Raw genomic sequence first — 25,580 nt, 5'->3', positions numbered from 1 at the left:
GCTGGTTGTGAATAAAGAACTGTGACTGCAGACTTGCCATATTGTGGGAGAAATGTGTATTCTAACATCGATAGTTTGCATCTCAGTACTTCATGGCTGCAATATTAATCATCTGTTAGAGTATTACATTCTTTTGTTGTGAGGTTTTTTTTGTGGTGGGGGTGTTTTTCTGTTTGTTTAAGCACCCAGAAATCAAATCTTAACCCACTTAAGAATTCAGCGTTACATGTAAGGCGGAGAAGAGCTGCAGGTGGTGACAGGCAACTGGATTGTGTTTGATCTGGCAGTTTTCATCTATGCCACCATTTTATTCCTGCTGTGGGACTGCAGCAAAATGGTGGTTTGCTTGTTCTGTACCTCGGGGATGAATAGAGTGTGTGAAATCCCAGCTCCTGTGTGCCAGGGACTGCGCTTGCTCCGGAAAAGAGCTCGCTGAAACATGGACCCTTGCTAGTGTGCGATGTACAATAGGATCTCCTACTGGGGAGCTCCCGGTATTGGAGCGGGGAAAGAACTACATTAATTCTTCTCATGGGATGAGGATTTAGGAATTTCATCGTCCAGTGAGTTTTTTCCCCTCCCTCTCATGTTTTCTTTGGATAGGGGAGGGAGATAATCTCCTTGGAGCATATGTACATGCCTATTCTTGATGTCTTCGAGACAGCCAAGCGCCGGGGATGGCCCCACATCTTCAAACAGCCCCAATCCTTCCTTTTGTAGGCTCAGGGATGAGTTTTACTTGGGGATTTTGCTTGGAAGAGGCTGGGTATGAGGGAGCTGTCAGGTTGTGCAGAGCCTGGCTTACCTGGGGCGTACCCTGGTCCTGTCAGGATGGGAGAGCAAGGACACCCTGGACCTTACTGGGACCCCAGTTTGGGAAACCCTTTCCAAGCACAGGCTACTGCAGCTCCTCTGCTACCCCAGGAGTGTGTCAGCCCTTCCTTAGCCATTCCTGATGTCCCCTGAGAGGGTGGCAGCAAGGTTTTGTGTTTCCCTGCACTGAAGAGCTGTACTCAGTGCTGGTTTCTTTGGATGACCACAGCAATGTCCATCTGCCAGGGATCTCAAAATCATCAACTTGGGCTCTCTCAAATGGTCTTCAGGACAGAAGTGGGGTGCTCAATTCCCTGTCAGATTCCTGTCATCTGAAGAGGTGATGTTTGACCGATGCCTGAACTGACAATTGGCCTCTGGACACCATGGGGAACATCTACATTACTTCTAAGAGAAATTATGTATGACTTGTTTTCCCCACCCTTTCTTAAGCTGTGGACAAGAGGTGCTGCCTCAGCCAGCTTCCAGCATGGAGTATGTCTAAGTCCACTCAATTTAACTATTGAGAATGGGCAGCAGCTTAGTAGGGTTGTCTTGGGAAGACACTAGAAACCAGTGGTTGATGCTGCCTCTGAGCTAATGGGAACCAAGAATGGTGCGAAACATGGAAGTGGCTTCAGTAGAGCTCAAAAGAGAAACTAGATATGTTGATAGACTCTTGTTAGACTGACTCTGTGTTGTGTCCTGTGGGAGAAGAATGTAGGACGTGGGCTTTTTCTTTCCACTGTAACTGAGGAACCTGTACAACCCCCCTGTTTCAGCTGGCTATATCCCAATCCTGCTACCAAAGCAGAGAGCTGGCTAGGAGGAGTTCACATTGCTTTGGGCTTGTTGGGAAGCTTGGCTGTGGGGTCACACAGCTCCAAGGACCTTGCTATTCCTGTGGCCAAAAGCTCACCACCATCCTCACCACCATTGCTGAACAAAAAAGGACCTTCTGGTCCAATTAAAGTGTCTCTTCAGGGTATTGTCTTGAGGCAATAAAACTATATGGGCCAATAGTGCTCAGATCCCACTGGGCCCTGTCCAAGCAATTCTGCAGGGGTTGCTGAGGATGTGTTGTGTGTGTTCATTTACACAGCGAGCTGGATGGGTTGGGGCATGGATTTGCTGTCTTCCAAGCATAGAAAGTACCTTGCACAACTCTGGACTGACTGACATAATAGTAATCTGTTGGGATTGCTTGTTTGCTAGCAACTTTAAAAGGGATTTTTGTGCTGGGATGAGCTTCAGAAGAGAAGCTATTTGAGTAAGGAAATGTTTTTGGCCTCAAGTTTTCTGCATGCTTCAGCCTCACAGTTGTGCTTAAAACTGTTGTGTATCGATAAGAGTTTCCTTCCACCCATAATCTCTTCTCTCCTTCTGTTCCCTGCTGTAAACAAGCCATTAAAAATATGTTTATGACATCACAGTTGGTGACCATGGAAATGACTTTGATGTTAGAAAGACAAATAGAGCATTGTGATTTCATGGCGGGATCAAGGCAGGAGAAGACCCTTGTTCAAATGGTGGGGAATTAACAAAGGTGGTGGAGGGAAAGCTTGAAAAAACCCTGTGAAGAGCCAATTGGCTATATATGAGACATTTAAAGTTTTCCCAAGTGTAAAAAATAAATTATAAAAAACCCCTGTTTCAAATGAAAAACTGCAGTCTTCTGGCTGGACTATTTTAAATAAAAGCCTATAAGGGTAAACAGAGAGCTGGGAGGAGGGAAGCTTTGGAATAGGAATGATACATATGCAAAGAATCCAGCAGGAATCTTTCAAGTTAGAGTGGTGGTAAATCAGGCTTGGAGCAACAGGGCCAAACTAGACCACGGGGCCAACCTTCCTCCAGTGCACACCGGTAACAAAGTCCTGCAGGTTTCGAGTGCAAATGAATGGAGCTGGGATCTTTGTCTTGTAAAATCCACATCCCTTGCTGTGTTATCCTCATGGATATACCTGTCTGCAGTCAGACTCCTCAAAGAAGACAGGGAATCCAAGTCTGGCAGCAAAACAAATCTTTGGCTCCTGATGTTGCTGTGACTTCAATTCCTCAATCCATTAGGCCGAGGCTTGTAGCATGGCCGCATCCATCATTTACACAGACTATTGAAAACAAGCCCTTGTTTTCACATAGATTTTATGAAATCATTACCATTACATGCTTCAGAGGCAGCAGGACCAACCCTGCCAGGGAAGTATTGTCAGAATCCTTTCTGGGCTCACTTTTTGAGCAGTTGTTCCAACACATGTAATTGTGAATAAAATAGCCTTTGAAAAGACCTCCTTGGATTCAGAGAGAGATGAGAACAATAGGGTAGAGATTAAAAAAGAGGGTTCTCCTCAGCTAATTGTTTTTAATAAAATGGTAAAAGTGAAGAAAACACCAGGAAACTATAATTAGGATGAGAATGCTTTGTTCTGCAGAAATATGTGCCCTGTTGCCTCTCCTATTACAGAGCAACAAAGGGAACGAGATGGAAGGGAAGGGAAAAGTGGGGATGAATGGGGGTTGTTAAATACTGGACTGGAAAGGTCAGTAATCTTGTCTTGAAGGTAAAGCTGATGTAAAAGAGCCCTGTAGCAAGGCTGCCCAGCCTGCTCAAAGGATTGCCCCAGTGTTGGGGCTGTGGGTCTCCCTGGCGGCCCTATGTCCTGGTTGGAAGCATGGCTTATGAACACTGCCTGGGATTCCCAGGTGCCGTTGCTGAACTCCACACTTCCTCCTATGAAGGGAAGCCCCCAAGTTTTGGGGTATTTGTATGTTCTTCATGTCCTACCTTTCTTGCAGCCAGAGGCTCTGTCCAGCAGGTAGAGACGAGGATGCAGCCCCTCCATCGAGTGTCTGGTCCTGCCACCTCTCTCCACTGTGCCTGACTGTATGTGCTCTCTTTGCACCCCAAAACATTTCTGATCCCCTAACCATAGAGCTGCCCTAACTGTTTATAGCAAATAGCACACCCAAATTAGCCCCTCTCTTGGCTGTGTGTGACATGTGGTCAGGCTTGGCTGGCTGAAGGCTTGCCCAGTGATGCTGTGTGACAGTCCTGGGCTACTGTCAGTCTCTCCCGCAATCACTAGGGATTCAGCATGTTGGTTGTGAGTGAGTTTGGTGTGTGATTCACTCCACAAGCCACTGGGAAATTGTTTTGGTTATGACCCAGGTGGTGGTGTTTTGTCTTTCCTCTCATGGTGGAGATCTCAGGCTGGCGAGTACAGGGTGTTGTGGTGCATGTTTGTGCCGTGCTCCTGCGGCCGCTCTTCTGTGAAGGTGCTTGTGAATGAAAACTGACCCACGTGCAGCTCTCAGAAAGGTTTGTTCACACTAGTATTTTGCGGTATTAACCCTTCCTTTTACCCCCATGAACTGCCCTGTGGGGTATGAAACCTGCAGTTTTGGGATAAGGAAGGATGGCTTTGCCATTTTAGCATGGGCTCGGAGCACATGGTTCCTGGGCTGGTGCCTTGCTGGTGACACATTTCTCTCTCCTCCTTTCTGGAATGGTAGCAAATTGCTATAGAGACTAATGATTCAGATAGACCACGTGTGTGTTTGTGGTCCTCTCCTGTTGGATGAAAGCTGAGGCTGTGGTCTTTAATTGGGCTTCCCAGGGGAGGCTTTTATGCCCCCAATTAACCCCTTGCATAATTACCCATAGAAATAAGAAGCCTGGCCCTGGGATGGGGCGAAAGGCACTGCTGGCCAGTAGCTGCCCTTCATTTTAGATGGACAGGTTGTGTTTCCCTTTGGGGACAGGCACTGTGGTTGGGGTGGCACAAAAGCAGGGACACCTCTGTCTTAGCTGTGAGGTGACAAGGGCAGCACAAGGGCAGGGGGTCCCCAGAGTGCTTTATATGTAAGTATGGAGAAATCTAGTTCTTGAGCTTAGAGAACTCTGTGTTACCTGGGCAGAATTTCATATTCATAAGGGAGCAAAAGCTGAGTTACTGAAGGGGAAAGGAAAGCTTTAAAAATACCTGTTTCTTTTTGTTACGCATATGTCCAGTGCCTAATTTCCACTTTGGAGAAGGAAAACACTTCTCATCCAGAAGCCCCCCCTGCTTTTCATCTCCTCTAGTAAGGCGGAAAAGACCAAATTTTACATCTAGGAAATCATAAAGTAAATCATAAAACTGTCTTTCCCAAAAGAAGAAATGCCAAGAATTCAGGTCATACCAAGAAGCAAGAAAGATCATAAAATCAAAATATCTTAAACCACTTCTGGGTCGCATTTAGCAGCTGGCACAGAGCAGCAGGGAATCGCAAAGTGTAGTTATTGCTTATTTTAGGTACTTTGGGTGGTTTTGTTTCTTCCAGACTCTGGACAGAAAACGATGTGAGTTTGCCTTGTGAAAAAGGAAGAGAATTCATAGTGACAGGTTGCTGAGGCGCACCTGAGAAGCTGATCAAGGAGAGCTGAAGCCTCTCTTGAGTCATGTCAGAGTAGGAAACCCCTCAGTCCTCTGCCAGCAGAATGCTGGTGAGCTCAGATAGATTGCTTGAACACATCCATCGAAGGATGGGCAGAGACCACCAACGCTCTGGCCCCAAACAGCCTTTTTCAAAGGGGAAAATGTTGGTGGATTCTCAGCACGGTGATTATAGGGGATTATTCCAGGATCCTCAGAAGTATCTGAAAACCAATCTTTCTGAGTTATTTCTGAATAGCTATTGAATGGATAATTTCCATACCCATTATCAAAATGATGTGCTGGTGGGGAAATTTAGCTGTATTGTATTTGATCAGTAATTGGTGAAATGTTTTCCTAGGGTTAAAAGTAGTGTCGGCAACAGCTCTGTGTAGGGATTTACAAGGTGTTTAGATACATTTTTATGTATTCAGTTGCTTTATGCTATCCAAATGCTTTGATGGTGTGGAGGAAAGCTAACGGGATTTATCTGAGTATTTAAAGACAAACTGAAAAGACTTTTACCTTCTGAGACCCAAGTTCAGGGTTGCATTGCTTCTGTTAGGGGCTGGCAACACAACTAGCATGTAAAACAATGTACAGTGTGAAAGTCTTGGTCATGAACAACTTGCAGGTCTGGAGAATAGGACAGGCTCAAAAGCAATCAATGCAAATGCATTAGAGCAATTAGTAAAGAAAGCATCAATGATAAAAGACTGAAAACTTGTTTCTTTCAGTCTGTGGCAGTAATGATTAAGATTATGCTGTATCTTGGTTTTATCTTGGACCATGTGAAATATGAATTTGGTAAAATGTCTCCCACTTGATCAAATGAAACAAAGAAAAGTGATTAAGGCTGGAAGAGAGTAAAAAAAATATGGAAGGGGATAAACAAGCAAATGAACAAGCAAAACCCCCTGATTTCCAGTTAAAGGTGAACTGAAAAGGAGACCTGCCATTTAACCCTGCTTTTCCATTCCAGTGATATGACAAGCACAGGGTAGATACGAGTACATCGAGACAGGGATAAGCAGGAGATGGGCAGCACATCAGCCTGAGCTTTAAAACTGTTTCTGTGTTATAGGAGGTAGCTGGGGTCGAAAGCAATTTGCTGGAATTAGATCTCCCCCATGAGGTGCTGGCAAAGGGGCAGAGCTGAGCTGCTCCAGGGCTGAGAGAGGGCAAGGAATAAAACATCAACACATCCATCACAGCAGAAATACCTACATGTTCTCAGTAGAAGTGGAACGCCTTTCCTTCAGCCCCTGGTTATGTTGGTACGCTGCTTTTCTTGCTTGTGTTTTGGATCCAAAGCTGCTGGTGCCTAAAGCCATAACGTGTCACTGTGTAGATCGAAGGTCAAGGTGACCAGAAACATCAGGGCACCCCATGCTCCCCACCTGGGGCATCACTGTGGCTCTAGAAATGTAGAAGGAAAGAGCTACTTAGACCAATATTTAAATATCCCGAATTGTCACTACCTGCTGACAAAAAACCACAAACCTCTCTTTGTTAAATCTAACACATTCTAGGCAAATATTGAAGTGTTGCTTGATTTTAGGGCAGCCTCTCTGTCCTAGTGTCCTACGGCCCTCTGCAAGCTCTGGGTGGCTGAGTCCTTCTGCGCCTGAAGGGGATGATGTACCCAGAGAGTAAATGACTTGCCCAAGGCCAGAAAGTCTGTAGCTGAGGAAGGAATTGGAGGCTGGTTGCTCAGTTCTTGGTCTGGCAAGCTGGGTCTGGGACTTCCTCTTTAAGCAATGAGACAATCTGTTTAGAAATAATCCAATAAAAAGGAAATGTTATTTTAGTATTCCAATGTAAGCAATGAAGTCAGATATTACAGATTAATGAAAGCTTACCTAATTTGCCACCAGGCTGGATATTACAAAACAAAGTTTGTGTTAACTATGCAATGATTTAAAAAATGTTTCGGACAGATATCAATACTTTATTATTGCCTATTTGAGGTGAACTTCCTTAGATTCAAACCACTGTATCTGCAGAGTATTTGTTCCCTTATTTTAAGATGTGTTTAGTGGTGATATTTGGTGGTTTAGTGGTTCTCTCTCATCTTGCTCCGCTTGTTTTCACCCAGCGGCTGGTGGTCCTTGTAGCCATCCCCACATCAGTGCTGCAGAGATCTGGTCCCAGCAGAAAAACGGTTGGAAAGGAGAGGAAAAGAAAATGCAGCCCATCCTTCTTGGATGCCGTGGAACACATAGAGCTGAGCAGAGCTGCCGAGGGGAAGCCATTTCCATCCACTCTCCTTGTCAGAAGAGTAAGCAGGCTGAAAAAGTTGGATGTGCACAGTAAGCGGAAGCTGACCCGGGCAGCCTTGGTTTACATAGCGCACACTTGGGACCTGCTCATTACCACAACATCCCCCTAATCATCACCTCGGCATGATGGGCACATGGATGTGAATATGCCCCGGGATCCCCAGTGCTTCATTTTCCTAGCCTTTTGCAGTTATTGTGATATGACAGATGCACGTATCATTGAAAGCAGGTCTTGCATGGCATTACACAATGTAAATCAATAATGTGAAAATACAGCCGTTAACACAATGTACAGTTTTGCCTATTACTACAATGCCCTGCTTGTTCCAAAGGAAAAGCAATTTTATGCTCCACTGAAGCATGATTTGCTTAGCCTTCAACTAGCGGCAAATGCCAGATACTGCAAAATGTTATTGTTACACAAGCAGTGTCCTGGATTTATTTATACGTATCCATGCAAAGACTAATTTCAGCAAGTCCTAGGAATGGAGTCCCTTTGAATACGAGGCTGAACTGCTCTGACCCTGCATCTCCAGCTCTGCTGCCTCTTCTCAGCACCCAAGTCCTGATCCAGCAATGCTGCACGTTCCCATGCAACTCACTGTGGCTGCTTGTGTGTTGAGTTGGGAATTACTTCTCCCAGGTTTTAGGGCATCCTAGCATCCAGTGGCACCTCTTAGCCCAAGCATCAGACCAGGATAACAGTCTGCTATATACGTGTCCATGTATGCAGGTCTTAGGTGCCTGGCTCACACTGCTCCAGTCGCTTTCCGCTTACCTCCTCCTTTCCTTGGATATGAGGCTTCATTGCCTCCCTGCATGGCAAAATGTCAGCACTTCTTGGGCATTCCTTATCCTTGTTGGTGGAGACGTATGGACACCATTGCATGAAACCTTTGAACCCATAATTATCAGTATGGGCCCCACTGGCTGCTCCTGCCATTTTCAAGCCTGGTAGAAGTTCGTTCCTTTCAGCTGAGGACACAAAAGGAAGGGCTGCAATGACAATGTGAGACATCTGCTCAGATCACTTGGGTAGCAGGGAAGGCGAGTGATGTTGCTGTGTTTTACCAGCTCTCTACACTCTGTGTTACTTGTGTGGAAGATGTTGGGTAGCCCCAAAAGGATTTTTCTTGTTCATGTTCATTTTGAGGTAATTTCTGGAGCTTGACTGGTCCCAGAGTTGAATGGAAAACACATTCCAGAATGCTGGATTGTCACACAGAATAGAAGTTCTCAGGCATTGCTCAGTTCTGTCTTCTGCGTATAAGGTGAATCCCAGACTGGCTTGGGTTGGAAGGGACCTTAAACCTCATCCAGTTCCAACCCCCTGCCATGGGCAGGGACACCTTCCACTAGAGCAGGTTGCTTCAAGCCTGTCCAACCTGCAATATGAAGGTGAAGGCCATTGCAAGTTCCCTTGGGATTTGGTCCTGGACATGATGTGGTACGTCAATGCTCCTCACAAGCCACAGCTTTTCTAACAGAGGGGTGAGGGAAACCTCCTTCCCCTGAGGCTGAAGCTACTGCTCCATGCCCGTGGGCTCTCACCCGTGGAGAAGAAGGGAGCTGATCCTGTTGGCTTTAATATTTCTCTTATACAGCCTAGATTAATTTTGCTTTTTCTCTTTTGACTCCTTTGTTTTGTTTATTCCAAGGGATTTCTGTCATCTCCCTTCTATGCTTCAACGTGCCTGAAGGATTTCCAACAGCAGTGATTGTGTATGATTGTGACTTGAAGAAAGTGCAATTTTTAAGACTTGAATTCACTTTAAAATCCCAACTGCTTTAGAATTCTTCTTTTTCCCCTCCATATTAGTGCACCTCTGTGCTGAAGCTTCCCTATGTGACAACACTGTGTATGTTATTACTGCCACAAGACCTTTCCACCATTGAGTTTCTCTCTCTTCCATTTCTTACTATGAACATGAGATTTGCAGGGAATTGCTGTGTGAGGAGTATTTGCATCATGGCGTGGGATGCTTCAAGTAAGACTTCAGGGAGCTGAAAGAGACTTGAGGCCAATCCAAAATATTCCAGAGAACATTCCCCAAAGTCATAGACAAATAATTCCAAACATGAATATTTCCACCCTGGCAATTCTCTCTATGTTATTGTGACAGACAGGCAGACACTTACGGATGGCTGACATTAGCATGTAGCTTCTGCTGTCACCCACAGATGGGCTGCGTGGCCAGAATGATGATGTTCCCGTCCTGACTTTCGGGAGTTTCACATATTAGACAGTACTAAAAGAATTTTTAATTGGGCTCATTTTACTTCTTTTTCTATCAGAAATGAAACAATGTGCATGAACCCCTGTGGTTACCAGAATCTCAATCTGCTGCCAAATAATATTACAGAAGTTGTGATTGGATTAATGAAAAGCTTGTAACAAAATTAGGGGCATGAGGAAATTAGCCTATTGGGGGCTTTAATTTCAGCTGGTGGGACAAAATTAGTCCTAAATTAAAGAACAAAACTAATTGTCTAGATAGCGCTCAGTTGATAAATGCACCAGTAGGAGTGTGCTCCCAGGATGTCGCTCTGCTCTTTGTAGGGGTTTTGAGGGGAAATGTACTTGGGAGTCTTGGTCCACTCCCTTTTTGCTTTTTCCAGGGGTGACAGAGAATCCCAGGCTGGTTTGTGTTGGAAGGGACCTTAAAGATCGTTCAACCTCCTGCCCTGGGCAGTTACACCTTCCACTAGAGCAGGTTGCTCCAAGCCCCTGTGCCCAACCTGCTCTTGAACGCTGCCAGGGATGGGGCAGCCACAGCTTCTCTGGGCACCCTGTGCCAGCGCCTCAGCACCCTCACAGGGAACAACTTCTGCCTAAGAGCTCACCTCGGTCTCCCTTCTGGCAGGTTAAAGTCATTCCCTTTGTCCTATCCCTGCAGGCCCTTGTCCCTTGTGGTTCTTATCACACTTTGTCCTGCTGCTCTGGACCTAGTAAGAAGATTTTGTGGGCCACATGAACCTGCTGTATGCAGCTTCCATGCTGCAAGGGCACTGGAAAGCGATAAGTGGGATGTGGTGGGTATTTTAGTCACCAATTGCATCCTATCAGAAAAATCCCTAGAAGGAAGAGAGCCCCACCAGGGCTGGCAGGAGATGTCCCTATTCGATGCAGATGACCTGCAAAGCTGAGCCACTTGGAAACAGGGTTCCTGGTGCCAGTAAAGTGTATCCATAAACAAACATTAATCCTTCTGTTCTTGGGGGCTGGTTAGACTGAGTTTTCCCTCTGTTCCTGAGGCCTCGTTAGATCCCAGCAGTTTTCCAATAGGTTAGGCTGCATTGCTGGGTTAGTTGTCTAAGAAAAAAGCTCCATTTCCTTCAGAGAATTTTTCCTCTCCTTTAGGAAAACGTTTCTGTCACTTGCCTCTGTCGTTGGCCCTCAAGTGGTAAAGCCCAGGCAAATAAATCTGTATTTAAAGCAATAAATTCAGTGCCTCTCCTCTGAGGCTTTATTTTCTCATTTAGTGACCTCTTGTTCCCCATGTCTTTGACACTTCTCCGATGTGCATTAAGCAAATATGCAATCATCCTTTCATTCTCTATCTTTGCTTTCATTATGATTTTTTACACTTCATTACATTTCCCTCTATAATTGCAACTCTTTGTTGTCCCAAAGTTTTATGGCTCTTTCCTCTCTTCTCTCACTTCTTGTGTTTCTTTGTTATTCACGTTAGCTTTTCTTGACACTGTGTTCCTAGTACATTTTCTAGATGTCAAGCAAACTCTTAGGCCTAAACTCATTTATCTTTGAACACTTTCCATTTCCACTTCAGTGCTCTACCCCAATGAATTCCATCCAGAACTTCCTTTTCTCCTAAAATTGGCTGTGCCGCTTTTATTCAGCTTTCTTCCCTTTTTAGGCCTAATTATAAATCCAATTGTTCGGTCCTGAATGCTTCCACGAGCTCCATTCATTTCCGAGCGCGGTTCTGCCATAACTGCCGGGGGAAGTTGCGTGACTGCCCTTTCAAAATCCTAATATGATCTAGATGAGAAAGATGTTATTTCTAACTTAAATTAAACCCTAGCGCAAGATCAGGCTGTGCAGTCCCTCCGCTCTGCTCCCCTGCCATTGCCTTTACCCACCCTGAAGAGTTCAGAGGAGAGGGAGGATGCCCTGAGGTGGGTTTGTGGGTCTATAGGGTTTTCCCAGCCCCTTGCAGTGAACAGTGGAGTTGCCAGGAGGACCAGTGGGTACCCCCATGCCTCCTGCCAGCATCAAGGGCAGGGGTCTGTTGAAATCCCACCTCTCCAGCAACAGTGGTTCAAAGTGGTCTATAACCCATTCCCACAAACATACACCACTGCTTTCCTTAGGGATTTTTACTGGCTGCTGGAATAATTGGATGCTAATTTGTAAGCAGAAAGTGCCGCCCCCATTGACTTAATTCTGAGCATCTCTGGGATAAGTGACCAAGAGGTTTTGGCTGCAGCTCTCTGCATGGGGATTGCTGAGCCGTTTGGGCTGAATTTCATCTCTGCAGCTGGGCAGGGGCTGGCACTGGGTAGCTGGGGGCTCTGTGGGGTAAAACCACCCTGCTCCCAGTCTCTGTGTGGAGCTCAGCTGCTCAATCTCAAGGCAAACCATACCCACAGCTCCACAATCAAACACCTAACTCCTCCAGTCTTATAGAGTAAGGCTTCAGGAGCAGCTAGATGACACGATGGGTATGATGTATCTCCAGATACATCTGGCAGTGTTTGCCTTTAGGTGTATTCAGGTGTTTAAGATGCTTTGTTTGGGTTGGACGTTCTCAGGAGGGGAGCACACAGGGCTGGGAGCACAGTCTGAAATAGAGAACAAACAGGAATGAGATGCTCTTCCTCTGGAAACATTGGCAGGATTAGCTAAGCTTTCAAATAGGCAAGGCAGTGCTCATTTCCTCCTCCAAAGTTGCCCTTGGGGTGAGGTGATGACAAAGAGAATTGGTCCTGTCCACTTACTTACTGATTTAACCTGATTTTCCCCTGTTCTTGGAGCATCTGGAAAAAAAAGTCAGTAATGTGATGACAAAGTTCATCCTTTGCTCTGAGTCGAAGAGGAGAATGTCAGTGACTTTGCAGACCTGGGGCACTCTGTCATCCCCAGCTAGTATGGGAGCTGCTCTGCTCTGCTCTCTAGGTATTGCTTTCTCTTGGAAGCCCAGGAAAGGCAACCACTGCTTGCTGGCTTGTCTTCTTGTGACCTTTCAGACTGGTGCTCAAGCAGTGTCAGCAAGCCCAGATGATGTACGGTGATGGTCCTGTAGGAACGTGAGCAATAGCAGTGCACCCTGAAGTGTGTATATAGGTATGGTTGTGCATGGTGCACCAAGCACATCACTGACCATCCGTGATTTTGGGTCCTGTCCACTGGTGTGACTGCATATAAACCATTTGGTCTCTAATTCCCACCTGTGAAACAGAGTGGATATTGCTGGCTGCATAGTGGTGCTATTGTTGTATGATGCTTAAACTGCTGAAGGCTTTAAGGTGCCTCTCACAAGTTGCTCTGTGCTCAGCTCAGTTATTTGAGGACTTGCCCTGGCCCAGCTTTGCCAGTGCAGAGCAGAACCGTCATGGGTGGAGAGGGGACAGACCTATCAAGACAAACAAACACCCATGTTGGGTTGCCACATATTGCTGTGGGTTGGTGTCCTGCAGCACATAGCAATGGAGGGAATAGAGGTCCCTTGGCCTCAGAGGAACACCATCACCCACCTCATGGTTCATTGCATTGAGCTTCCACTCTTTGTGGAGACAGTGGAAGAGGGGTTCAGAGCGCCCAGGTGCCAAACAAAGTCTTAGCAATTACCTGGCCTTACAGCCTGAGCCTATTTGAAATCTGTACATGGAGTTGTTAAGTTTTGGTGGGTTTTTTAAGAACTTCCTTAAATGAAGCTGCTTGAACTTGTGGCCTTCACCATGAATTGATTAGTTATGATGTGGCAGCTGCCCCCAGGGCACGCAGGGGCATAGCTGGGTATTTAGCTTGTATCTGAAATGTTTATCCTAGTTTGCGGAACCAGTAGCAGTCTTCTGGAAGCTTTAACACATCTACGTGTTTGTGTGGTCAGGGTATTTTCTCTCCTCTTAAACTATCTGACAGAGGGAGATAGAGAGACCTCCTGCAGCAACTTCTCTATATCAGACCAGTCACAGGAGATGACCTGAAAAAATCAGCTATCATATACCATATCACGTAAATAAATACATATTGCAATTTTTCTAAGCATCTATAGTTGGCTGTGTATGCCAGATGGAGATGACTGGATTATTATAGTCTGTCATTTCAGCATGAACTCAGACACTGTATTAAGTGAGTATTATTTAATAGGCTGGAAGAAGCCTTTGGAGCTGTTATTATCTCTCATGTAAATGCATGTTAAAGCAATTTGAAGAGGCTTATCATCTTCCTGATGGATTGTATTGCTCCTGTGGAAAGGCTGAGGGTTTTGTACTGTGCCACACTGGAGCTCCCCACCCTCCGGGATGGCAAACGGGAGGAGTGTGGACCTCCAGAGGGAAGTCAGGCTGCTGCTGATGTGCTTAAGGATGCAAAGCATGGATGGATGCTTGGAAGGAGCAAGGTAAGTAAGTTTAACACAAACTTTAGAGATTATATCAGGAAATCTGCATGGACTGACTGTATCAATCAGCACCCAGCTTCATTGAATTAACAGACAGCAGAGAGCCACAGAGAGCGAGTGCGGAAGAGGGATAAAACCCCAAGCCACACAAAAGGCTACTTGATAGGGATGCTACTCCAAGAGACATTCATGGCAGGGAGAAACAAGTCTTTAACCTGCCACAGGAATAGGTTATATTTGTGCTCATTTCCCATGCCCAGCTCTGGCCACAGCCAGTGGCCCACCCTCGGAAGCAGGCAGCAGTCCCCAGCTGCCTCATGATATGATGATTTTTGTTATTCGCCTCAATAAAAAGCTGTGATTCATTAAGTGCTTGTCATGTTTTGATACGTGGATCAGGAACTGATCAATAGCCAGCCAAATTTAATAAAAAGGAGCTCTATTCTTGGGAAATGAGCTTGTTACCATGCCAACTATCGATCTTTTCCTGACAGGCTCTGTAAGTCGCAAAATGGGGTCCTGATGGGTAGGTCGGTCTCCCTGCCTGCCTGCCAGGAACGATGCTGATTGCAACCTCCCTATTTAGAAGACATTGGAGACAACCCTATCTTTAACACTACCTCTATGCAATTCTTTGGCAAAAGGTTCTAGATCACCTGGAGCTAGTGGAAATCATCCAAAGGCTTTATTTTTCTTACTGTCTCTAAGGTGATGGAAATATAAGCGTGAAAGGAGAAGAGCTCTGATTGTGCACCTCTTGGGCTGAGAAGGGATGCAGCCCGAAGCTTTGCTGATGCACAATGGTCCCTGCGTGCCACCAGCGCCCAAGCATTATTCCTGGTGATGTTAACTTCACATGAGCCTGATGGTGTTAAAGGACACAAAACCAATCCAACAAAAGGTGGGTTTCTCCAGCTGACCATGGAAAGCACGATGGATTTGCATCCCAAGGAAGAGAGATGCTCTGTGGAGTCCTGCAGGTCCCAGAGCCACTGGCTGGGACCTATAGTGATTTTTTCCCATAGTAATCCTGAGTCCCTACATTTGAAGCATTGGCATTGCAGCCATTCTCTGGCATGGGTGACACTGAAAGATTTTGGAGCAAGAGGGCTCTGGCCCTTTCCCAGTCCAAACCATTTAAACACATGGCCCATGTCCTCCAGGACAGCCACGTAGGCCAGTGTTTGAGGTTTAAAGAATGGATGGGCGAGTTGTACTTGCAGCAGCAAAAGCTTGACAGGCTTAGAAAATCCAATTCTGCTCCCAGCACAGTCCCGAGCCTTTGCTAGAACAGTTTATCCAGCCAAAGTGAGATAAAAGTAGAATGTGATGTGGAAGATCTCACCAGAGTCGCCTGGGGAGAGGGAGTGCGACATAATTCCTTCATGGCTTTTCCAGATTGTGCACTGTAAAGCCTATTATGATTTGATGTTGACATTAACCCTGCTTTGGGAGGTGGAGTGGTGGACTGAAGACCTCCAGAGGTCCATTCCAACCAAGGTTTTTCTGTGATTTCATCACGGAAATGTGATGTAAGGTCTAACACTGAAATGAATATGCAAGTGGCTTTCTTGGGCGTTCAGACTTGGAGGACAGTGAAAGCTGACATCAAAACCTGACTATTTCTTAGAACTATTCATGTATACGAAGTGCCAGAAGAGTCCCAGTCCCTCGGCTTTGCGAAGCAGAGGTTATGGAACACTGCTGTTTGCTGCAGTTATCCTTAAGTTTGCCAGTACAAGCATGTCTCATGTCTGCTCTCAGCATTCCTCCTTCTTGGAGAGCTCATCCCAAACTCCCTGTTTCAAGTTTCCTTCTTTCAAAGATTTTTCTCCAGTAAAAAAAACCCAGCAGACTTCTCCATAGGGCTCATTAACACCAGTTTTTTAATGGAAAGGTCCTTTCAATATACAACAAAGGAGAAAGTCTTCAGTGAGGTTTAGTAACCCCCCAACCTCTCTCTGTCCCCGCAGTGTTGTACAGTGCTGTGGCATGGCAGCGAGCGCTGAGCAGAGACAGGGTGGAGCAGCTTTTCCAGTTAAATGTATACATGCCAAATCGAGCCAAAAATAAAGCTCTCCTTAAAACCCATTGAAGGATTTTGGGAATGGACTGCTGGATCAGCTCCCTGCTGCTGCCTGGGCAGACCCTGGCGTGGTTTTAACTGAGTATCGACGGCGTATTCTGTTTTCTATTGCAGCTTGCACTAGAGCCTTGAAGACAAATGAGACCAGTCGGGTGCCAAGAGCAAAGCGAGGCAGAGGAGGGAGAGGGGCCCCTCGGAAAGCCGCAGGAGGAGGAAGGCCAGCAGCGCTGTTCGCAGGGATGTGGTTCCTGCTGCAGCTCCACCAGCAGACATGGAGACAGCCCAGCAGGTTTGGAAGGGATGCAAGCAATGGGATAACCAACTTGGAAAATACCTCTTGCTTAGGAGAGAAAGCTGCCAAAATGGAAGCCCAGCTCGCCAGCGTTAGCGCTGCAGGCAGCTGCCTTCCCTGCCTGCCCAGAGCGAGAACTTCCACATCCGCATGAACTAGAGCAAGGGGAAAGACACCGAGCTCAGGGGTGCCGGAGGGTTTGTGTCTTCCCCTACTCGAGGAGCCTGCTCTGCAGTTTTCAGGATGGATCATCAGCCTTACATCGCTTCGTGATTTGGCTGCAAGCTGAGCCGAATGCGTGATATCACGGCAGGCTCGTGGGCTGGCTCTCCTCCCCGCTTGATATCTGAATAGACAGCAGGAGTTTTACGGACAAGATAATGTGTTTTGGCTGCATGGAATAGTTATGTTCTTCCTAGAGGAGAAAATATTTAATTTTGCTCCGAATTCCACCATAACCAGACAGCTCTCCATGTATATCCTGGCTAATAAATCAAAGCGACATGAAGGCTCGTGCACGAAACTGAAGTGGTTGCTTAAAGCCAATTTGGCAGGAAATAAGTAGTCATCTTAAAAAGCCAGTTCACCCTCCATACACAGCACAGCCCCAGCTCTTTGCTAAAGTCTGCAAACAGGCACGAAAAGTCAGTTTGTGAAAAAGAAAGAGAAATTTAGATGAGATAAACCATACAATTTTGTTATCAAAACCACACTGAACTTTGGTAGAGAAGTCACCCCATGAATTCTCTTCAACTCCTGGGTTTGCAGTGCCCAGGTACTCAAATATCACAAGGGCCATTAGTTCAGCTTTGTATATAAGTAAGGTCATGCAGGCACCACATCTTCCCTCTGTGCTTTTCCTCTTCTTGCTTCCTTAGTTAATGTTGTTATTTATTATAAGTGGGTTTTTTTCTCCCCAACCTTCCTTTTTAGTTTCTATTTCTATCGTGCAAACATGCCACAGCAAAGCAATGTAAGCAATGCATAATATATTTGCAGTAATGTATGATTCATTTACTAGCTTTCATAATTAATGGGGCTGTGTTTTACATACACAGTACTTCCTGCATGCATTTTATGATGTGAACACTCTTCAAACTCTAATAAAACATAATCCGTTAAAAACAATGGGACTATTCCTGTGATGAGATTTGTCTGCAGCTGCAGAAAGAACTTGGCGCCGAGTTTATATCCTAAACACCAATTTGATGCTGCTATTTTCTGCAGCTCTTCATTCTCAAGGTGGAAATTATTATAATGATATATATTATTGTAGTGATACCGCAGTTGGTCTGGGTATCATCTGCTTTCATACTCTGAAAACTTTCCAACCCAAATAATTTATCTAGCTGCTGTCTGGAGTTCAATAACAAACACAGAATTGTGCTGAATCGATGAAGAAGCATGTAAGAACTGTAGAGCAGCATCTGTAAAGTATCAGCTAAATAATGCCAGCATCTGCACCTCCAAACAACTCTTCCTTGCCTGAGGTTTGGTGGAGCTGAGAGCACATGCAGCATCATGGTCTGGGCCCCAAACCCCTGTTTCCAAAGGTATTTATGCGTCTAACTGCCATCAATGTCAGCAAGAATTGGGAACAGGCCATGCACTTTATTTACGCGTTATTCTCTTCCTAGCGAGGACTTGAGGACCCCAGATTATTTTGCACCCCATGGAGAAGAAAGCTGACACAGCCGTTTGTGTGTTGTTCATTGGCGCGCTATTCCAGGCAGATGGATTTAGGAGCTTTTAGTTGCCTATCTTCATACTAAAAATGTGAGCAAAACGGTTTCCAACCACAAAATCTACACTTATGAACGAATCAATCTAACATGAACACATTGAAAATTCAAAATGGATATGAAAAATTGATATAAATTCCAGTTTAAGGCTAGAATTCCTGTTTGCAGACACTGAAAGCCTGCTTTCCTCCAGCCGAATCCTCATTAAAGCCAATGGACACAAAACATCCCAGCTCAGTGGCAGTGTGGGGTCAGGGGATTTACCTCTGCTGAGGCTCCCAGCCAAACCAGCCCCACGCTGCTCCTGCATTAGCACTTCACACCTCTGCAGCACTGCCTTGGCTGTCAGCAGGTGAGGAGCATCACCCACTTGAATAAGTTAAACCTGGACTTATGTCTTAGGGGACGAGTTTTGCAGTGTGTAATAGGATAAGGCAGCATGGCTGGGACAGCAAGGGGGTGGCTGCACCTTCAGCGCAACTCCAGCTGGTTTTACTGGACTTGCATCAGGCTTTCCCTGAGGTATTTGCAATGCAGGTTTTGTTTTCCAAAGGTATTTAAAGCACTGCTTTTGGACTTTGCTGTGTCCCTTCTGGCGCATTCTCCCTGTTTGTGCTGTATAGGTGGCTTTGGTGTTTCTCCATGAGTGGGATTGGTACCTATGGGTAACTCATGCAGTGGCTGGTGCTAGTTCAAGATGGGGAGCGTGAGCCCTGCCATGATTGGGATCTTCTTTCCTTCCCTGACATAACACTAGGGGAAAAGTGGAAAAACCTTTCACATGGAAAAAGAAGGAGCTAAAGACCTTAAGGCCCAAATCCTACCATTTAGAGAGATCAATACCACTGTTCCTGTTGGGAAGTGAAACCCTGCTCTGCAGCAGCATGGGTCTGATGCGCTGTGTCCCTGTCAAGGGTGAACCTGCTGGCCCTTTGTATGGGGTCCTGGGCTGGGGAGTGAGGCACCCACTGAACACCCATCCCAAGCATCAGCCTGGGAGGAGGCTGATAAAACTAGTTATTTCTAATGTTTTCTAGTTCTGACTGGGGAGCTGGATTGGTTTTTCTCTGCATTTGAAGAGGCTTATTTTAGCCTTGAGTTGTGTGTTCTGCCTGGATCTTTGGGCTGGAGGTTAGCTTGTGTTTTTTCCCAGATCTTGGATTAGTTTTGTGTGCTTATTTTTACCTTTTTTATTTTTCTTAAAAGAACAATAGCTAAATTCATTATTTAGAGCAGAAACCCCATGTAAATATACCTGTGCCCTGTAAAGGGTCAAGAAATGCAAAGATGTGGAGGGGAATCAAGCAGCAGTGCTGTTGTGCAACACTTAAAACAGAAAACTGTTTTAAGTGAGTCTCTCTGATAGCTGAGGCCTGGCGGCGACTTCTACCTTTGGCAGGCGATGCTGAAGCTTTCCTGCACCTGCAGCTCTACCTATTTTGCTGCAATCTCAGCAGGCGCTTTTGCCACAGGATCCTTTCTCCTTCTGCCAACAAAGCTATGGGGGGTCTGCTCACCCGGGCAGGGAAGCCCCTGTGTCCTGTCTGTGCAGAGTCCCTGGGAGCAGCGGTGGTGGCGGCAACATTTTGTGACAATGGGAGCACATGAGTGCGGCTTGGTCTCAGCATGGGGTGCTGCTCCCCAGCCTGCCAAGTGCCATGTCAGAGCTCTGCTCGCCAGTGTCAGGGCCTCTGGTGTCCTAAACGGGTGAGAGCCCCCTGGGACACGTGTCTATTCAGGTGGCCTCTTGTCCCCAAAGCCTGACCTGCAGCTGGGAGGTCTCTGCCCCTACAGCCACCTCCTCTCAGCATGGTCCCTACCCAGACATCACCGGCTCCAAGTGTGTCCCAGGCAGCCGGGGTGAAGGGGCAGAAAGTCCCTTTTGGGCAAGGATAGGGAGGGGGGATCCTGCCTGGCTCAGCTGGAGCCTCCTGGGAATGCCACAGCAGCTCTGGCACACGCAGGGGGCTCGGAATGGACCCGCTGCGTGGCCTGATGCTGCGGCCAGGAGAGCTGGGATGCTGCTTGCTCAGAGGCTCACTCTTGAGGATGGTCAAAGAGACAAGTTCTGGGGGGAATTGCAGGATAAATGCTGGACCTGGGAGACCTTTGCCTGATGTGGAGCAAAACTCCCAGGGGCGTTCAAAAACAGCTAATTCCTGCTCGTATTGGGGGGGACACAACACCACTGGGGTGATGCTGGAAGCTGCATCCCCCTGGGTGGGAGCAGGGAGGGGTTGAGAACTGGGGGACCCACTGCAGCACCCCCTGCTCCTCCCTTCTTTACAGGCGCCTTGCGGGCGGGTCCTGGGGAGGGGGAGCTGGGGCTGGGGGGGGGGGTCCAGGCATCTGCACCGGTGCTGCGAGGCGGGGATGATGCGCGCAGGGGCTTTCCGCGGGCGCGGAGCGGCAGCGCGGATGTCCGAGCACTTCTTCCGGCAGGGCAAATGGGGCGGTGGCTCCCGGCGTCTGAAGTGTGAGGGATTGAAAGCATATAATATAAGTGTATATATATTTAATATACTTTTTCCCCCTGCACCACTAAGCCCCGGGTTCATTCGCACCTTTAGTTCTCGTTTTAGGGCGGCTGCATTGCAGCCGCCCCTGCGTTAAACGGGGAATAAACCAGAAATAAATGCCCACAACTATCCCCGTTTTAACGCAAAAGACAAAATCATTTCGTGCCTCCCCGTCCAGCCAGATCTGCCGAAGGACCGCGGGGAGACCCCAGCGTTTGGGGGAAACTTGCAGCCGCCTCCTGCAAACGAGGGGAGCGAAATCTTGTGAGATAAAATGATGGAGCAAAGAGGGGAGAATCTCTGTAAATAGGTTGAGCGTCAGGAGCCTTTGTGGCCAGGTCGCCTCGGAAGGCGGAGGGGCGTCGGGGTGCCCGTCCCTCCCGGCTCCCTTTTCCGAGGTTTCTGGTCACATCAAGAGATGTGCAGGGAAGGTTTATGTGCGGCCGCATCCCCGAAAGAAGAGAGGCAAAGCCAGGCGATATTAATATAGCTCTGAACGGCGAAATATTGAATGTTGTTGTACGTGCGCGTTGCCAGAGGTTAGCACAGTTTGTCTGAAAACACCCGGGGTTGGAGGCGGAGGAAAGGGAGGGGGTGTTTAATAAAAACCATTTGCCACTTGTCTTCAATTAGGGGCTAGAAATTTAGCAAAAAGGGGGGAAAAAATGCCTTTCCCCCCTCCCCCCCCCCCCCCCCCCCACTTTCCATCTTGATCAAGAGGTAAAAGCGGCGCCGCTGCAACTATTCGTGGCTTCGCTTTAAAAGGAGGGAGACAACACAGGCGATATTGTCGCGACCCGTGTCAGGGGGGCGATGAGCCAGGATGACCCTCCGCACACCCCAGCCGGTGTCTCATGCCCCGGGCACACACCTCGCCGTGCTCCGCCGCTTTTATCCCCTCTGGAAGGGGCTTCTCCGGCCGGAGCCGGACCCCCGACAGGCTGCGAGACCCCCGCGGGGCTCTGGAGCGCCGGGACGGGGATGGCCGGGGGCTGCTTTGCCCTGAGGTTCCCTGCAGCCCTCAGGCGTGCAGCGGCGGGGGGGCTTTACAAAGGTGGGGTACTCTCAATGCGTTTCCCAGTGCCATCGGAGGAGCCCCAAACCGGCGGGACTTCTCCCTCCCCTCCTGTCACCGCATCCTAAGGCAGGTGATGGGCACCTCGGCAGTTAATACCCCCACCCCCCGCCCCGATATTCCCCTCATCTTAGTGTCCATGACAAATAGAGGCAACGTGAGGCAGGAAAGGGGGAGGAGGGAGAGGAAAGACACGCACACAATAGCCGGGCAAATTGTTAGCAACTCCGGCGTTCGGGGAAGCCGGTACTGTAACTGCGCTCTCATCAGTCACCGCTCCTGAAGTGATAGTAAAAATGCATCTAAACATGCTGCGGTGTGATATATAAAAGCACAGCGGGATGAGCTGCTTTCCAAAAAGGGACTTGGTGATTGGATATGCCTTGGCATGATTGACAAGAGCTTAGTTTGGTAAAGAGAAGACACGCAAGCTTTCACAGCGGGATTTCTTTTCTAAAATATATCACACTAGCCTTTGAAAAGCGCCGCACACTATAAGGGAAATAAGGTTGCTTTATAGTGCGCTGACATTTCTTTAAAACACAACTAAGATCAAAAAAAGAAATAAAATGTGTTCCAAACACAATGTTTTAATTAGTTTATTCTGTGCATTTGCTTTTATCCGGTGTATATATCACGGATCCCCACCCTTTAATTAAAACAACTGGCTGCCTATACAACAGCAGAGACAAATGCTTAACTTTCTCCTTTGTAGCTACAAGCAAACTCAATTTACTACAGCTCTCAGAAGAGTTTTTAAAATAAACGTGGACGCTGTGAAAGCTTCCTGGATGGGCGAAGGTAGCGGGAAATGGCTGTTTCCTGGCTTGGGGAACTTGCGAGGATGAGCAGCCCTGCCCGCAGCGGGCTCGCAGCGCTGCCGGGGGAATTTAAACGCAACGAGGGCACGGAGGTGCCTTCATCTGGGAGTAGCAGTTGAAGGGCTGCGATGGGGCTTTTGGTTTCCTTGGTTGCTTTTGGGGTTCTTTTGGTTTCTCTCTCTTTTTATTCCTTTCTTCTTTTCCGTTTTTTATTTTTCCCTTTTTGTTTCCTTCCTTCTTTTTTTCCTTCTTTCCTTCTTATTTTCCTTCCTTCCTTTTTTCCTTCCTTCTTCATTTTCCCCTTCCGTCTTCTTTTTTTTCTTCCTTCTTCTTTATCTTCCACCTTCCTTTTCACTCCTTTTTTCTTTTTTCCCTTTTCCCTCCTTTTTTCCTTTTCTTTTTTCTTTTCTTTTTTCCTTTTTCTTTTTTCCTTTTTCCTTTTTCTATCTTCATTTTTCCTTTTTCTTTTTCCATTTTTCCTTTCTCTTTTTTCCTTTTGATTTTTTTCCCTCCCTTTTTTCCTTCTTCTTATTTTTTTTCCTTTTTAAAGATATTTCTTTTTTCGGTGTCGTCCCCATCGAAGCCCATGGTACTGCAGACCCACCCCACACACACACTCCCCCCCGCACACTCGCTCCGGCGTTGATCACTCGAAGCACCTTTTCTATCGCCATCTCCTCCGCCCGCCAAGGTTCTCGTTATGGAACTGCTCCTCCGGGGCATAGACTCCTTCCCCCCCGCGGCAAGCACCCTGGTTACAGGGGAGTTAATCGTATGGGGGTCCCGCCGCTGCCCCCGGATTGCCCGTGTCCCGCAGCGCGGGGCCTGTGCGGGGCGGTGGAGGAAACACGCTGCCTCGGGGTTTTTTATAGCCAAAATAGAGAAGGGGGGGTCGTTTATCGGCCCAAAATCAGGGGATTTCGGCACCAGGAAGGGAGCTGGCTCTGCTCGAAGCCCCGCGGCTGCTGGCGGAGGGTGACCCGCCGCGTTGCAGACCTGGCCACGGGCGAGGGGGGATTTGGGGACGAACCCCCGGCCCGCGCCCTTCGCCCCAAGGCTTAGAGTGGGGTTTTACCGGCTCCCATTGCGGGGCTGTTTAACCCACGGAATCGTGAGAGGGCTGAGCCCTGTTCCGACCAGGATCCGCCGTTCCATAGCCGGACCCCGCCGGGGCTGTGGGCTGGAGGCGCCGAGAGGGAGCGGGTTGGACCCGGGACGGCGCCATCGGTTTAGCCGGGAGGAAAAAGAAACAACCGAAGGAGAAAAGGGAATGGGCACATCACCCCAAGGGGACCGGAGGGGAACTCGGTTCTCTCCCCGACACCTTGGGGAAAGCCCTGGGCGGTTGAACACAGAATCTCTTGTGTGATGTGGCCGGAGGGAGGATGGGTAGCAAAAAGCGAGCGGTGGAAAACCCTATTTTAATTTTTTTAAAGACTTTAAATCGTTCAACACTTTGTTCCAACAGATCCTCGGGGCTGGCGAAATCGTGTCCCCATGTTCAGGGGACGCCCGGCAGCGGGAGACACCCTCGGTGCCCGCTGCCTTGTGCCCATCGGTGCGCGGGGTCGGCGCTGCCGGAGCCGACACTAGGTGCGCGGCAAGACCCGAGTCCCCTCGGCCTGAGCCCACCTGCGGCCCCCCGAGGGCCCGCTGCTCCACCGGGATGGCACTACACGGCTCTACCGGCCGCAGCTCCCGGCCCGGGGCCGCGGAGTCTCCATCTGCCGACCCTGCAGCTCCGGGCTGTGCCCAGTGCTGGGGAAGGAAAGCTGGAATCGAGCTGAAATCGAGCTAGAAGCGCACCCCGGGGCTGCAGTGGCGACAGCGCGGTGCCCCCGCAACCGCCCCAGGACCTGCCGCAGGCTGGCGGTGTCCCCAGGATAGCGTTGAGGCCGCCCCCCCGGAGCCCGGTAGCTCCCTGTGGCTGGCCCTCGGCAACTAGAGACCGCTGCCTCCGTCCCCGGGTGGTATCGGTTCAAATGGGGTGATTTGCAACAGGGGAATGGGTTTGTTATCGGGGCTTACACCTGCTGTGAGACCCCGGGGCGGCTCGGCGGGGAGAGGCGGGCAAGACCGCAAGCAGCGATGGGGTTCCCCCGGGCCCGGGGGAGGCTAAACCGGGGTTGATTTGGGGACGGAGCCCCACGTCCTCCGCGGTGCGCCCGGAGCAGGGTTCGGGGCACCCCGCCGTGCCCGGGCCGTGGGTGCCCGGAGCCCGTCGGGACCCCGCAGCCTTCGGGGCCGCTCCGCAGCGCCGCCTCGTGCCCGGCTCCGCTCCAGCCCCGCCGAGCGGGCACCGGGGGAGGCCGCTCCCGCAGCCCCGCTCTCGGCCCTGCTGCGGGACGGACAGGTTTGGGGGGACACACCCGTGGACAACCCCTCCCTCCTTCCCCTGCCTCTATCCCCATCGACTCCTCGGAGCAGAGAACGGCCGCGCTCACTGCAGGTCAAAACCCCCGGGACAGGAGGGGGCCGCGTACCAGGGTGGGGGCTCGGAAACAGCCCCGGCATGCCGGGGAAAGAGCGGCTCTGCCCCAGCCGCTGCTGCCGGCCTGGCTGCTCCCGAGGCCGGGATGCCTCCCCGGAGCCCGGGGCTTGCGGTTGCCCCTCAGGGCTCAGTCACGCAGAAAGGCTGACTAAAGTCTGTGTCCCCCGCAAGAGCGGGACAATAGAGCCACCCTCCGGGTCACAGGTCAGCTCCTCGCTGATTGAGATATTCGCCACTTCCCCCACCCCCTCTGCCCCTCGGAGGCGCGGGGGGAATCCAAGGGGGTGAGGATGCTCTCGGCCGGGCCGGGGTGCCGAGGCCCCGGCTTCCTTCTCTGTCTGCTCCCGGTCTGCACCCTGCTTGTACTAATGGGGGCTTTTACCCTCTTTCCAGAGGGTGTCCATCCCCAGGGTCACTCCGGTGCCTGAGCACCCCAGGGCTGTGCCCCCAGCCCCGG

At 48.8% G+C, this 25,580-nt stretch overlaps 1 long non-coding RNA gene across 1 annotated transcript in view; it reads left to right on the top strand.

The window, feature by feature from the left end:
- LOC115613224 overlaps window positions 1–16,471 on the top strand; it is an 82,578-nt gene extending 66,107 nt beyond the window's left edge. The window contains exons 3-4 of the long non-coding RNA XR_003993316.1: window positions 14,806–14,998; window positions 16,298–16,471. This is a non-coding gene — a long non-coding RNA (uncharacterized LOC115613224). The remainder of the gene's footprint in view (window positions 1–14,805; window positions 14,999–16,297) is intronic.
- The last annotated feature ends 9,109 nt before the right edge of the window (window positions 16,472–25,580 follow it).

Source organism: Strigops habroptila, chromosome 9 (genome assembly GCF_004027225.2).
Source record: "Strigops habroptila isolate Jane chromosome 9, bStrHab1.2.pri, whole genome shotgun sequence".
NCBI lineage: Eukaryota > Metazoa > Chordata > Aves > Psittaciformes > Psittacidae > Strigops > Strigops habroptila.
The sequence above is the reverse complement of the archived record's forward strand: the minus strand, read 5'-3'. Positions and strand labels throughout refer to the sequence as shown.